The following is a 15,777-nucleotide window of genomic DNA, read 5'->3' as shown; positions in this document are numbered from 1 at the left end:
ACATTATTACTGTCTTTCAGAGATCTCCTTCCTGGGAATTCCAGCACATGTAAACATATGCTTAAGGATTTAGCTCCATCTACAGGAAGCAGGAAATAAAACAAATTCTTTGTAAATACAAAGTCCTCTCTGCACACATCCATTTAGATAAGATTGTTTTTGCTTCTTCCAAATGATGCTTTTGGCTGAGAAAGTTCCAGCGAAGAAAGGAGAGCAGATATAGTTGGAAATGGACATGTGATTCATCCATTCCTGGGGCTTTGAATCAGAAGAAAATCTGATTCTTCTTCATTAAATAAATGTCCATAAAAAGCAGCCATTTATAAAACATGACTTAGGAAACATATTGCCATGGAGGAAGCCTCTCCCAAGATTTTGGAGGGATTTATCAAACAAGAGTCCCTGAATGTTAAAGTTCCAGGTAATTCTGTCTCTGGATGTGGGGTTCATTCCTGTTCTTCCCCGTAAACTTCCTAGCCTCTGAGAATATGTGCCACCCCCCATAAGCGTGTCCGCTGAGCCAGATCCCAGGACAAAGGGTGTCAAGGACGGCTGGCGGAGATGGCTTGGGAAAACCTACCAATATCCTTTCTCAAAACAATGGCAGAAATCTGGGTCCTGCCTTCTTTCCTGTTCCACATTAATTGACAATAAACATAGCTAATTACTTAAGAAGACAGCAGAAACTCAAAAAATGGTTTGGTCACCAAAAAACACAAATGAAATATTCCATTGTCCCCAAAGTCATATTTATCCGCTCTTAAATAACCTTCTAAAGAAGAGCGAATCGTTCATTGGATGTGTTAGTCAAGCCACGTCCTTGCCATGGAGTTTTCTTCAGAGTATTGAGTGGAGATCATGCTTCTACAAGTAGCATGGCCTCCACATTCCTGAAACCCTATGCCTTATGTTTCTTCACTGAATAATTCAAATCTAAATTTAGGGGTAAAATGCTCTATTGTACAAAGATACTGCCTTGTTTATATATCCAATTTCCATTTCTAAATAAAGGTACAGTAGCTCCAAATGAAGAAACTGTATTTGGGTTAATACTTTGTACCAAGAATAATGACTAGGCTCCAACCTGAATCCTGCATGAGTTTATACTGAAACTTTACCATGTGTATGAATCTATACTCACCAGATCACTTTATTCCAGAGTAAGGAGAAGATCTGCCACAAAGAGAAACACCCAACTCTACCCCAGGGATGCTACAATTCTCAAATTCCATAAATTAGATGTTTTTCAGCCTCAAGCCTTGCAATTCTCCTTCAGGTTTCTATTACTTTTGCATGAACGACAAACTCATAAAATGCAAGGTTCTGCTCTATTAAATAATGCATTATGGATGTCATATTATTTTGTAAAAGCTTCATAACATTTCTAGGCAAATAAATTATAGGAACTCTGGGTAAATGTAGTAGATTAGACACATGCTCGCCTATGTCTGCTCCTTCCGCAAATCCTGCTGAAATGATAGAGAAGAAGTATAAATTCACAGACAGGTGACTGAAAGGAGAGGCTGCAGTGGATGAGAGACATTAACAAATATTTGGACAGGGATGGCAGAAACTGACTTAGCAGAACAAAGGAAGCTGACTCTCAAGAGAATTTTTCACTAAAGAATGGGGAAAGATGAAAAACGAGAGGTTCTGAGTTTTGCAAGTGCAGTGAACTGACGGGGTTCAAAACCAGGAGGGCCAATTGACAGCTGGAATAAATAGTGATCAGGCATGTGAGTTTTTAAATGTTTTCTAACTGATGTATAATAGATGTACACACTTTCAGGACACACGTGATAATTTAATGCATTCCTGTAATCAATAAAGATAAAACCAGTGCAATTAGGATGTCTATCACCTTGAATGTTTGTCTTTTCTTTATGCTAGAAATATTGAAATTATTCTTTTCTAGATATTTTGAAATATACGATAATTATTGTAGACTAGAGTCACCCTACTAATCTATCAGTCTTATTTATTTTATCAAACTGTATATTTATAACCATTAATCTGAGACTAGTAACCATACCTCCCCAGTACAGAAAGAGATTGATTCAGAGAGACTTCACACTGGGACATGTGAGGCACAGTAGTGGGTGATGCTTAGGCATTAAAACAAGGAGAATTTGGTCAAACTTCATAAACTTCACTGCAGAAAATGGAAGCAGAAAGAATACTTCCTAGTACATTTTATGAGGCCAGAATTACCTTAACACCAAAGCCAGATTAAAAACATTACAAAATAATAAACTAGACTCCAACATGTCTTATAATTATAGCTCAACAGAATATTAGTGAGTCAAAGCCAACAATGTATTTTTTAAAATACTCTACAACCAAGTGGGATCACCTCATTCCTGAAGTAAAGGATACAAAAGAATGACTCAACATTCAAAAATCAATCAATGTCATCCATCATGACAACAAGCTAAGAAGAAAAATCATATGCTCATATCAAGAGATGCAGAAAAGCATTTGATGAACCTCAAAACCATTCAAAATAAAACTCTCAGCAAACTAGGAATAAAGGGGAACCTTTTCAACTTGATAAAAAGACATCTACCAAAAACCTACAGCTAATATCATAACTAACGGTGAGAGACTTAATGATTTTCCCTTAAGATTAGAAACGACAAGGATGTACTCCCATACAATTCCACTTGACATTGTGCCCGAAATGCTAACTAGCACAAAAAGACAAAAGAGGGCAATTGAAAATATACAAATGGGAAAGGAAGACATAAAACTGTCACACGAATGACTGTGTAGATTTCAAAAAATATATATATAAGTAACAAATGAGTATATCACAGTCACAGGGAACAATATTAACATATATAATTATTGTATACTAGGAGTAAACAACTGGAATGTAAAATATAAAAAAGAATACAATTTACTATAGCACCAAAAGAAGGAACTCTTTTGTTAGAACAAATCTAACAAAATATGTAAGTATCTGCATGTGGAAAACTACAACATTGATGAAAGAAATCAAATGAGATTTAAATAAATGAAGAAATATTTCATGTTCAAAATCCCAGCAAGCTATTTTTTAGACATCACCAGCCTGATTCAAGAGTATGAAGAAACGCAAAAGATCTAGAATTGTTCTCTAATGAAGAAGAACGAAGTTAGAAGATTCACATCATCCAATTTCAAGACTCGCTATAAAGTTTATAGTAATCAAGAGAGCATGGTTTCAAAACCGGAATAAACACATTGATCAATGAACAGAATATGAAGCCAAGTAATAGATCCAAACATACTCACTTATTTTTTTATATTGGCCGAAAGGTAATTCAATGGAGAAGGAACAGGTATTTTTTAACAAATTGTGTCGGAAGGGTTGCACACCTATTTCCAAAAAAATAAACCGAGACACAGACTGTATACTTTTCACAAAAATTAACTCAAAATGGGATACAAAGGCATAAGAATGACACAATGGACTTTGAGGACTCGGGGAAAAGGATGGGAAGGAAGTGAGGGATAAAAGACTACAAATTGGGTGAAGTGTATACTGATTGGATGATGGGTGCACCAAAGTCTCACAAATCACCGCTAAAAAACTTATGTAATCAAATACCACCTGTTCTCCAATAACCTATAGAAACAAAAAATTTTTAAAAAATTAACTCAAAATGATGCATAAACATAAATGTAAAATGCAAAGGTACAAAACTTCTAAAAGAAAATGCAGAAAATCTGCCTGACCTTCAGTTTAATATAATACATTTCTAATTTATTAGAAATGTACTCTAAGTTTCTAAATACATCTCTAAAAGCATGATCCATTCACATGCAAAAAAAGATTCATAGGTTAGGCATTATTAAAATTAAAAATGTCTGCTCTGCAAAAGGAATTTAACAGAATAAAAATGGAAGCCCAAGAAAGTATTTGCAAAACACATATGTGATAAAATGACTTGACTCTAATAAATACAGAACTTTTAAAACTCAACAATGAGAAAACAAATGCCTCAATTAAGAAAAGGGACTGGGCGTGGTGGTTCATGCCTGTAATCCCAGCATTATGGGAGGCCGAGGCGGGCAGATTGCCTGAGGTCAAAAGTTCAAGACCAGTCCGGTCAACATGGTGAAGCCCCATCTCTACTAAAAATACAAAAAAAAAAAAAAAAAAAAAAAAAAAAAAAAGGAAAAGAAAGAAAGAAATTAGCCAGGCCTGGTGGCATGTTCCTGTAATCCCAGCTACTCAGGAGGCTGAGGCAGGGAATTGCTTGAACCACGGAGGTGGAGGTTGGAGTGAGCCAAGATCACGCCACAGAACTCCAGCCTGGNACTCAAACAAAAAAAAAAAAAAAAAAAAAAAAAAAAAAAAAAAAAAGGAAAAAAAAGAAAGAAATTAGCCAGGCCTGGTGGCATGTTCCTGTAATCCCAGCTACTCAGGAGGCTGAGGCAGGGAATTGCTTGAACCACGGAGGTGGAGGTTGGAGTGAGCCAAGATCACGCCACAGAACTCCAGCCTGGGCGACAGAGACTCTGTCAAAAAAAAAAAAAAAAAAAAAAGAAAGAAAAAGAAATGGGCAAATTGGAACGAAGACCTCAGCAAGGGTAAAAGTATCACATGAAAAGACGAAGACGCTCAATATTATATGTCATTGCAGAAATAAAAATTAAACTAGTGGCAAAACTCACCACATATTTATGGTTATTCTTAAACCCACCAAAATAGCAACACCAGGCAGGAAGGCAGAGCCAGCAGAACTCTTGCTCATTGTTGGTGAATACAAAATGTCGCAGACACTGGAAGACATTTGAGCAGTTTCTTACGAAACTAACCATAGTCTTCCATATGACCCGGTAGTCATGCCCCTAAGTATTTACACAACTGATTTGAAAAGTTTGTTTAGGCCAAACCCTGCAAGCAAGTATATATGGCAGCTTTATTCATAATTTCCCAAAACAGAAATTAACTAATACATCCTTCAGTACTTGAATGGATACACGGACTGTGGTTCACGGTGGAATACTTCTCAAAAATAAAAAGGAATGAGTCACGGAGCCTTACACAGACTTGGGTGAATCTTTAGGGCCTCTTGCCAAGTGACAGATGCCAGTCTGAAAAGACTGCACAGTGTACCATTCCATTTCTATGACATCCTGGAAAAGGCAAAACTATAGAGATTGTAAAAAGATACAACGTGGTCAGAAAGAGGGCAGAGGTAGAGAAAAAAATAGTAGACAAAGTGTGTGGGGATTTTCAGGGCAGTGAAACTTTCTGGTACTGTAATGATAAGTACATGACACCATGTCTTTGTCAAAATCCACAGAAAATTACAGCTCAAAGAGTAAACCTTACTGTATGCAAGTTTAAAATAAATCAGGAGGTCCGGGGAGCCCAGCATGGAATATATGTGACTAAAAAGTCTAACTTAACTATTTTAAAAATGCATAAAACAATCTCCTTTAAGGGGATGGAGGAAAGAGGTGCTGATCTGAGTAATTCTTGAAATGAGAGTTGTCTGTAAGGGACTGTCCCTAAGTCCTGCAGTCTGGCTGATCAAGTTGATTCCCGCTAGGGAAAGTACTATGCATGTAAACTTAAATTGAGCAGTTAAGTATATCGATGGTAGCTGCTACCACCCAGGTGTTCATTTCGGGAGTTGAAAGTTATAGATAGTGAAGAGGAAGCAGCTACAATGATCCTTATGAGTTGAGGTGGAGGCCTCAGTATGAACTCGCACACAGCTTAATGTTATTAATACAATTTTGGTAAACACATGTTTATATATTAAATATTACATTTACAGACATACATACATACATGGGATAGTGTACACACATGCATTTCTGTGCTGTGTCAACTGAGAGGGCCTAGAAACAACGACTCACCAATAGCAGCATGCATACCTAAGATCTAGATCTTGGTTTCTAATACCATCTTCCAGTAGAAGGAACCAGGACTTACTGAAGAAATGTCTGAGTCCAGGACGGGTGCAGGTAATTTACAAGATAAGTCCTAGCATCACTGTAGTGCCAGAAGGTCAGAAAGTTTAAAATCAAACAAAAGAACAATAAACCCACAATGAGATGAGTATGTCAGAAGAACACAGGAGGGAACTGAAAGGGCTCCCAATGGCCAGAGATGGAAAAACTTTAATGAGCAAAGTAAATAAAGCACATACTATTGGATCATAACCCAAAATATAAAATAAATATTTATGAGTCCATACTGATATAAACAGCTGAATGAATTAACAAGTAAATATTAACAATTAACAAGCATAATAGACATCTCTCTCATGCAAAATAATTCCTAATAATTATTGTAGATATTCTGCCATCAGAAAGCTGGAACAGGACTCCCTACTTTTTAAGGGTGGGAAAGGCTACGTAGGGGCTTCCCTTCTTCCCTTTCTTTTTTTTTTTTTTTTTTTTGAGACAGAGTCTTGCTCTGTCACCCAAGCTGTAGCTGGGACTACAGGCGCCTGCCAGCACGCCCGGCTAATTTTTTGTATTTTTAGTAGAGACGGGGTTTCACCGTGTTAGCCAGGATGGTCTCGATCTCCTGACCTCATGATCCACCCATCTCGGCCTCCCAAAGTGCTGGGGTTACAGGCGTGAGCCACTGCACCTGGCCGTGACTTCCCTTTCTAAGAATACAGAGTGGAAAAGTGGAGAAAGAGGGACACTTTGTCATGGAAACCCCTGAAAAATCCTACCTTGCCAGGTGTTCAAGGCTAACATCAACAGTGATATGTTAGCACCAACAGCAAATAGCCGGTACTGATGTGATAGAAATGGCATTTTACCTCTATAATCTTACTCCCAACAACCACAACCTCGGTCTAATAATGAAAAAAAAGAAAACAGCAGACAAATTCAAGTTTAGGCATATTTTGCAAAACGTCTAACCAGTACTCCTTGAAACCGTCAAGGTCATTAGAAACAAAGTCTGAGAAGCTGTCACAGCCAGAAGCCTAAAAAGACACGATAACTATAACTAACATGGTGTCCTGGATGGGTTGGGAACCTGAAAAAGAAAAAATAAATACACAAATAGGTAAAAAACAAGGAAAACTAAAAAAATTAGGGGCTTTAGGGAATAATATGTTGATATTGTTTTATTAATTGTGACACATGCACCATGCTAAGATCGGATGCTAATGATAGAAAGACGAACCAGTAGGGGATGTATGGAAACCCTCTAACTGTTATAATTTTTCTATAAACCTAAAGCCACTCTAAAATAAAAAGTTTATTTTAAAATACCTAATGCCTATAATTTTAAATGTGTAAAATTTATTTTGTTTTAGGTGTTAGTCATTTGACACTTAATATATGAAAATATTTTGCAATAAAAACAAATTGCAAATGTATGTAACATTAAAAGTAACTGATTCATCGTTTTTGAATGGTACAGTAGCATATTAATGTTGTTAGGAATCTTTTGTTTGAGTCCTATCACTTAGTATTGTCACATTAGGCAAAAATATCATAATCCAAGTATATGGTTCTAAAATTAAATTCCAATAACTCAGATGAGTTTAAATTTAACAATGCGTAAATCTTCCTCGGGTCCTTCCCATATGGTTTTATATGACTCATCTGTAAAAGAAGCCCCTGACTCCTGTTCCTTATATTCGGCTTTTCTAGAACCGGCAGCAGTCTTGGATGTCTCAGTGTACCTCGGCTCTGCATTCTACAAAAAAGGATAATAGAATGGATGTGCAACAAACATTTTATTCTAATAAATCTATTAAAGAGATTTGCTATGAAGCATTCAAACAATAAGTATGCAGTTTGACTGTAAGAGTTTTGCTTTTTAAACAATCATTTGAGTTTAGAATCTGAGAGAAAGGTCAGTGCATCAATAACATTATTCTCTCTTTGGAAAAAAAGAAAAAAGAAAAGTCCTGAGATAACATCTGAGAATTTAGTTTTCTAAATGTCTTGGCATTTGGATTGGAGTTTTAACCTGGCATAAACATTATTACAATTGAATACATACTTGTTCCAGTGAGCATCAGATTTGGTGCTTAAAGTAAGAATTATTGATGATTAGTAAATTGTTAGAATTAGATGTAATACTCTAAATCTTGTTTTAAATCCTCTTTCAGAAATATAAAATGCCATACCCTTTTCCAGCCAACAAATCAAATACAAAAGTAATAATAATTTTAAAATTATGCTTGTCTTCTTAATTTATATTTTGCCATTTTTCCATTTTTCTTTATAAAAAACATCTAAACTAATACATCGCATTAGGAATCCCTTCTGAGTCAAATCTCATATGAGATTAAGCCAATGTTGAGAATTCCAAGAAAGCGAATTCACAGGTAGGCAGAAAAAGGTATTTGAAGTTAGCCGGCTATTTAGAAAACTATATTTAGAAAAACTATAACTATCTGCCTAGATACATCTTTTTCTAAAATTGGATTTATATCTTCAAACAAAACAAACTATTCTATTTACATGTACGTTATGCTATGCCTTGCTTGTCAAAGTGTTTCCCGCGGATCCGCCACATCAGCATCACAGGTAGCTGGTTAGAAACGCACTCTTGTCTCCACCCGAGATCTCCTGAGTAAGAATCTATACTTAGCAAGATTTCCAGGCAGTGTGCATGCATATGAAAGTTTGAGAAGCACTGTTCCACACAGCCACTGTTATTTGAAACAATATTTTTACCAGTCTATGCTACATAAAATTCAAGCTAAAGTTTAATTTGCTGTTACTGCTTTTGTTATTTGTTTCATCTCCTTTTCCAAAATTTTCTCCTCCCTAGCACTGCAGCAATCTGCCTCTGTAACTGGTCTCTGACATCTCTGTTACATCATGGCCCCAAAGAAGCCACCATTATTGGGGAAGCATAGGAGGTAGAAAATTATACCGTTCATTTTTGCATTATGTAAGTAAGCAGTTAATAAATAACATATATACAATTTTTAAAAACAAACCACTATCCAATAACTCTAGCAAGATTTCCAAAACAATTATTTCGAAGGTTAACTTAAAGGCATTTGTATACAAAGAATTTGAAGCTGCCAGATAAAAAGATCTAGAAGATGTTTTCTAAAGTTTACAATATCTGAAATGCAAAGCAAAAGAATTTGTATTTTGACATTGAGCTCTAATGAAAGAGACCGTGCATGTATATATGCATGTGTATTTTAAAAACCCTTATTAAGATTTTAATTTGCCATCAAGGGCAACTTGTCATACGAAGATGAAACTACTTTATGATTCATTAGCCAAGTGTGACTGAGACAGCTGAGATTAATTTAATCTTGGTTTTTATGCATTAGTATTCAAAAGGAATCTGAAGCAGAGAGCAGCACTTGGTTTTATTTTTATAATGAAGGAAATATTTTGCAGCTTCTCTGTTTTGATGATCACAATGAGCTGGAGGATTAAATGGTTCTATAGTTTAACACAACTATGGATTAGGAATGAAAGCTATTTCCATGATGTCTTGCTGTCCTTTAGACACATGCTTGAATGACACTGTTATGAGAAGCAGAAGCTGTAACATTTACCCTGGAAAACAAATGTTTACCTCAAGCAGCAACTGACATTTCTAGCTTCTTGCATGAATGTCAGGCACTGTTTCAAATCACTTACCAGCCTCAGTCCTTGTATCTTGGTCTTGGGCCTCAGGCCAGTATTAGATGAGTGGACCTGACCTGACTAAGCCAGGATGGCTTAAGCACCCCAACAAGGGGCCCTCCCAAGTCTGCATCTTCAACACCTGAGCCCTGATTAAGCACACTGTCACGATGATACACTGCGGTTGCCATTACTGTGGATGACGTGTCTATAGAGACCTCTGGCTAAGGAAGACCCTAGGTCTTCCTGTCAGCAGTACTTCTTTCCGTTTCTGCTGCATGCATATAATCCATCATGATAGTAAGCGGAGCTCTTCAATTCTCTACCCCCTTTACGTTACAACAATGAAATATTCCTCCTAATCTCTTAATTGCTCCAACAACTGTATGAGTCATCATTCTGATGTTTCCTCCTATTCACATCTCTTTCTCCTCTCGATGCAAGTCTATGGAGCCAAATTACACACATTCACACACATATTTTTTTTACCATTAACAATGATTATTATTATTGACAGTGTGTCATATGCCGTGCATCCCATAAGCTCCAAGATTTTTTTATTCTAGACATTCCAAGCAATTTGCAGTTAACTCTCAACTAAAATACTACAGCATTATTAGTCTATGTCACAAATTTAGCATTTATATTACATTGTAGTATGATTACATACACGTAAGTTCTGACCCCTCAACTGAACTGTAAGTTTCTTAATGATTGTATTTTACTGTACATAATAGGCTTAGAATAAATATTGGAGAATTGTTTGAAAAGCCATAATGAAATATTTTCAGAAGTTGAGAAAGAACAAAAAAATATAAATACACATACAGAAGTATATGATAGTTCACCCACACATGAACAGAATCAGTCAAATGCAATATTTAACGGGAAACAAAATTCAGAGCTCTAACTCGGATCTGCAAAAATGTGACCTTATTTCTCTTTAATCTCAATTTTCTTACATGCATCTGTATCTTTCAATAGCAGTAAAGAACCTTGCTAACAAAAGGATAGCTTGATAATTTCTTACTTAACTGTTAGTTGTTCTTAAGTAAATGATGAATTCAGGATTTCAACCTTAGTAGTTGAAAGTTCAGCCTCCATTCAGGGGCCCTGCCCCCCATCCTTTGTTCTTTCCCTATTCCCTTTCTTATCCATGAGGAACGTGTTCACATAATGTTGTGGGAGCATCACTATCTTTCGGTATCCATGAAATATGTTCTAATATTCTTCCACAGCAGGATTTACTAGGGATCACCTATCCAACAACATACCCTCGGGGCAGTGGAGAGAGCAAAAGTCCTCCATAAACACATGTTTAGTTTATGTGCAGTTATTTCTATAACAAAACACACTATAGAAAAACCATGAGGAAGCAAGCCCCTGAGACTGAAGATATACTCAAGGTAATGTTTGTGTGCTCACTCTGCGAATGACAGTATTTTCCCTATCCAGCTCTACCACATGGTTCACTGCCCCTGGTATTAGAATCTCATCACACCTGGGATTTTCCCAAGTACAACTTGATAGCTTAGCTTCTGAGACTAGAGTTCCACACAGGCATTCTGGCACACCGTGAAATCAAGCTTCAGAAGAAAGCCGCCCACGTCACTTGACGTGAAACCGAGCTGCTAGTGTGTCTTACTGCCCTAGTCAGAAGTAGCTGGAGAGTATGGTTCCCAGACCCTTCTTTTGGGGGAATGTCTGGCCTTAAAAGTGGCTAAGTGGGTCATATGATCTAATTCTGTGCAGGTGAGGATATTCAAGATCAGCTTCCTAGAGAAGTGACAAAGGTATTATGGGAATGAACATCTTCTTCCTCTTTGAGTTGGTGGTTGCTGAGATTGCCAGGTAGGGAAATGAAGAGTGAACAACAGAAATTATTTAGAAAATCCAGTGATCGCTGGATCTCTCTGGCTGATCAGCAGGTTTCTCAGTCCAAAATTCTGAGCATCTCATGTGGCATCATTCAGACATTCATACAAAGCCAATAGGTAATGGAAATGGGTCTGGAAGATAACCAATAAGTAATATCTTACCAAAAACTTCCAGCTCTGGTGTTGATGAACAGTTATACACCTTTGTTCTCTCTTCTCTGGTGAGAAGTTCATTCCTAGACTGCTTCTCCACTCCACATATTAACAGCCCCTGGAAAGCCACTGCATTCATCTCTCCTGTGTGAAAACTCAACAATCAAACACTGATCATTCTTTTCAGACCAAGCTGAAGTCCCGTTAAACAGGTAGACAGCTCCATTAGCAATCATTTGTCTACACTCTATACTTCACAACAAGTTAATGATACAGCTCAATAAATGCCTTTTCTGACTTTATTTTTTAATATATGGACCGTATTCACAAAGTCAAACTTCAGTTTCTATTTCCAAGTGCTTATGTGCCACATTTTGGAACAGTGAAGACATTTTAAAATGTGACTGAGAGGTTAAGTATGGCTAAAAAAATTAATCCTCAACTTTTTTCCTTGTTTCTTATTGAAATGGATTCCGTAAATATTAGTTGGAGAGGTAATTGCTTACTATAGTTAGAAAAAAGAAAACAAGTAGTTTAGGGAAAGTAATTATATTTATATAGCCTTTGCTTAGATTTCAAAAAGTATATGTCTTATGACTTTAAAATACAATTGCCTGCATCCTGTTTAGCTTAACGTCCAGATAACACCAGCAAAATGTGTTCTCCTTCATCAGTTTATTGGTAGCTCTCTCTTTTTCTTTAACATATTCTTAAATACAACATTGGAATTTCATAAGGACAATATTCTAGGAATGGTCTGAAGAAATGTGTGCGATCTGACCTAACAGCACACCTTTCATGAATGATTTGGAACAGGCAATGTTGTGACTTGTTCGTTGTAATTCAGCACATTTAACCTACAGTTACAACAATCATTATTCCCAAAATGTGTAAGACAGCCAGGGTATCAGAAATTCTGTCCAGCCTTTTCCCTTAGCTACTCATACCTGTCAGACTTCATATCCTGATTTGAAATTGAAAAGCATTACAATAACAACTACAGGCTGTCGTGTTGTTAGTTTTGTCCAGGCAAATATATTTATTTCCAGCCTCTAGGATCCATGCAGGTACCATAGTCTTGGAACCCCACCCCTCTGTTTACCATTAACTGTGTAGGACAGTGACTAAGACCACAGGTGATGGAGTTAGAGACCTCCTTCTGACACTTCCCGGTGGAATGACAGTGGACGACATCTGTAATATCTATAAAGCCTCAGTTTTATCTGCTTTGAAAATGTTAATAGTATTATTTACCTCATAGGTTGGTTGTGAGGATTAAATGAGATAATATATATATATATATATATATGGCATAACTTACAGTGCCTTGTGGGTATAATTACTCATGAAATGTTAGCTATCATTGCTGTCATTATTTTAGTATATAACCAAAATTAACATTATGTGAGGTCCCACTGGCAGGTCAAAAATTCCCTTCAAATATTATTTGGCTATTTCTGAGTTATTGACTCTTATCTGCATAAGAATCAGTACCTCAGGTTTTAACAAATAGAGATCTTTTATGTGTATAAATAATCATCTCAAATAAATTTACTACTTGTTGTCTGAATAAATCCTGGTTTTCAAAATGACTACTGAAAAATTTGCAATTTATACCAATATCAATATAATAGTAACTTTCTCTAACCTCCAAAATGTTGATATTAAAATATAATTTTTTTGGAACTTGAGTTTTAAAAGCAAATCTATTTGGGTAAATGGTGGTCTAAACCTGTTTGAACCAAATAAAATCATAAAAATATTTAAATCATCTACTTCTTCAACAAAGTACACTTGTGAATAAAGCATTGGCAAATATTAAATTAGATCTTTTTATATAATTAATGACAAGAGAGAAAACTAGCAAAATGTTAAGAGAAACACTATTTTTTATATAAATATAGAAAACCTGAGAAATACATGTTTGGATAGAGTTAGAGAGACATTTCACTTTATGACATAAATACCATGTTTTAATGTTTCAAAATTTCAATTTGAAAGGGGCAAATATGTAATGTTTCTGCCAACACCACTTACATAAATTTGATGTATGCTTGATATATTCCTTCTAAAATGCATTTTAAAAGGCAGATTTAAAAAATACTAAAACAGCATGCTTATTATCCACAGTACCTTATTTATATGCTTACTCCACAAGCCACTGTGAGACCACAGTCTGGAAATGATTTTTCATGTACTTTTTCTTTATCTACCTCAAGGAGGAAAATGTCATCAGCCATATATGTAACATGGGGACAGGAACAAAAAATAAAAGCAGTGGCTTATGATCGAAGGCATCCTATAAAATATGTGTTAGCTGAAATGCCATTGGCTAACTCCAAATATATGTGGAACTAAGTGTAAAGTTATGGCTGGCAAGTTGCTTTGTGTCATTTTCTTGTCAATGCTCAACATGCCAAGTAGCACCAGCACTGTGCAAACAGAACAGCAATGACACAGTAAAATAAGGAGGGGCAGTCTGGATTAGCAACAAGGATACCAATACACTAACATACTAATCCACTAGACATTCTAATACTCAGGGACATGAGGGCATGGTCAAAATTTCATAGACTTTTGCATCTACTATAAAAACACACAACTTAGATTACTTAAATGGAAAATTATTTTGAATAATGTTTCAATTATAGAATACTGCAAGGATTTACACGTTTATAATTTCAAGTACAAATAATCATACTGTGGTATTTGTCATTGAGTTATGATAATGTGATCAAACTTCTACAAAAGGTGGAATAAATTTCATCTTCAGCAGGTAATGCTGACCTTCTGATCGAAGTGAAACAGCTCTTTTAACATAGGCATCTGTTTTGGGGGCATAAGCCTAGAAATTATCCTTTCCTGAGTCACCAGTAATTAAAAATAGTAGAGAATATTTGACCATAAATAGGAGGAGAATGAAAAATAATGTCTATGTACAAATATGGTACAGACCAAAATTGTTTTGAAGAAAAACGTAAGTTATGCTTATCTAATATAAGTCTTAACACACTTCCAGGGTTTACTAATATGCCAAAATTATCTTTATCATTAAGTAAGAGATGTAACAAAGAAGAAATGACGTTCAGAACTTAAAATAATAAGAATGGTGTTTTGAAAACATGAAAATGTATAAAGTAAAATAGCAAGAATACACTATACCACTTTCAAGATACATAGCAGCAATTGAACAATGTTTAAATTGATTTTTCAACAAATTTGTCACAATTCTCAGTTTAATGGATTTATAATTTTACATCTTAAGTATGTGCCATATTTTTTCTAATCAGTTCTGTTATTTACTGTCTTATATAGCTTAATGCTTTATACATCAGCTTCTTTGCTTTGTATTTTATTGAATATGTACATGGAAAATTAATCCAGGATCTTCTAATTGCCAAGTAAAAAAAGTCATGTGTCACTCTTCATACAATTGATTTCTCTGACTCATTTGACAATATTGAGTATTTAATGACACTCTCTTCTCTTTACATAATAACTCTTACTTATTGTATGTCTTGGAAAAATGTTCAGATTTTTATTTACTATCTTCTTCTCTGCCATTTCATTAATGTTAATAATGTCAGTATCCTATTCACAGTTCTTCTACTCTTATTAAATAAATAAACTCAATTTATACTTTGAGTCACTACCATAATCCAGAAAAGCAAAAATTAGTAAAACGTGCAAGCAAATAATGTAGTACCTTCCATAATAAATATGTCTAGGATGATAAAAATGCTGAGAAGAGTCGATAGGGTGGCATCTATCAAAGGCAGTGAAGGCAGGTAGGAGGCAGCACGGCCTATCTTAAGAGTTTATTCCTGGGACAGTGAATGCGTCTGTGCCCTGGAGACTAGCACAGTCATCTCAACAGTGAGGAAGCAATAAACATACGTGTACATGTGTCTTTGTAGTAGAATAATTTATAATCCTTTGGGTATATACCCAGTAGTGGGATGGCTGGGTCATATGGTACATCTAGTTCTAGATCCTTGAGGAATTGCCATACTGTTTTCCATAATGGCTGAACTAGTTTACAATCCCACCAACAGTGTAAAAGTGTTCCTATTTCTCCACATCCTCTCCAACAACTGTCGTTGCCTGACTGCGTACTGATAGCCATCCTCACTTGTGCGAGATTGCCGCTGAAGGGGGTGTCTCTTGTTTT

Source organism: Rhinopithecus bieti, unplaced genomic scaffold, assembly GCF_001698545.2.
Source record: "Rhinopithecus bieti isolate Rb0 unplaced genomic scaffold, ASM169854v2 scaffold_33213, whole genome shotgun sequence".
Lineage (NCBI taxonomy): Eukaryota > Metazoa > Chordata > Mammalia > Primates > Cercopithecidae > Rhinopithecus > Rhinopithecus bieti.
This window is presented reverse-complemented; position numbering follows the sequence as displayed.